General features: G+C 47.0%; 1 non-coding gene across 1 annotated transcript; it reads left to right on the top strand.

Annotated features, from left to right (window-relative positions):
• The first annotated feature begins 241 nt into the window (after positions 1–241).
• On the top strand, positions 242–347 carry LOC112090113. Its single transcript, XR_002901468.1, has one exon. It is a non-coding gene; the product is annotated as a small nucleolar RNA R71 (small nucleolar RNA).
• Positions 348–953: the final 606 nt, after the last annotated feature.

Here is a 953-nt window from a genome sequence, read left to right as displayed (position 1 = left end):
CTTGCTCTGAAGCTCTCTTATATCCTTTTTCATACGCTGTTCATCACTAGATCCCTCTGTACGGTTTGCTCTGTCAAAGTCCTCTCCATATGTATCATTGGACATAGCTAGGTTCTCGACTAGTTCCATTGCCGCATTGATCTCTTTCCCAAGAAAATTCCCATTTGAAGCTGTATCGAGTTGGTTTCTGATCTTGGGGAGTGCACCTCGGTATAGAGTACTCAAGAGGGATGCCTCTGAGAAGCCGTGGTGTGGCATTGGTTAGTATAGCTCCTAAACCGTTCCCAGGCCTCACTAAAGCTCTCGTTGTTGTGCTGCGTGAAACTTGAGAACTTTGATAAGAACTTTGATAAGAACCGTTCCCAGGCCTCACTTCCTGAGCTTAGCCGTGCGTGATGTGGAAAAGAACTTTGATAAGAACGCCAGTTTACACTGCTCCCAGGTTTGTATAGAACCCCTCGGTATATTCTTTTCCCACTGGTGTGCTTTATCACCGAGGCTGAAAGGGAACAAGCGTAGCTTGAAGCTATCTTCGGAGACGCCATTTATCTTGGTTAAGTCGCAAACCCGATCAAATTGATCTAGATGCTCGAGAGGGTCTTCTCCAGCCAGACCGTGGAACTTTGAGTTTAGCACCATATTGAGCAGGGAGGCTTTAATTTCAAAGTTGTTGTTTTGAACTGGTGGAGCTTGAATCCCAGCTCGGTATTGGTGTGCATTAGCTCGGTCATTCTCTCCAACACAGATTGGAGGATGTTGTCTCTGAACTTGTGGCGGTGGCGGATGAACATGATGGGCTTGTTGCTCATTTCTATTCGCTTGGTGTTGGTTTTGCTGAGCAAGCCGTTCGTTTCTTTGAGCCTGTTGCTGATTAACATAGGCTTGTTGTTCATTTCTTCCTGCCTGCGCCTGATTAGCCTGAGCCTGGTGCTCGGCTGCCTGAGCTTGTTGCT

The sequence above is a fragment of the Eutrema salsugineum genome, unplaced genomic scaffold (assembly GCF_000478725.1).
Source record: "Eutrema salsugineum unplaced genomic scaffold, Eutsalg1_0 scaffold_11, whole genome shotgun sequence".
Classification (NCBI taxonomy): domain Eukaryota; kingdom Viridiplantae; phylum Streptophyta; class Magnoliopsida; order Brassicales; family Brassicaceae; genus Eutrema; species Eutrema salsugineum.
The sequence above is the reverse complement of the archived record's forward strand: the minus strand, read 5'-3'. Positions and strand labels throughout refer to the sequence as shown.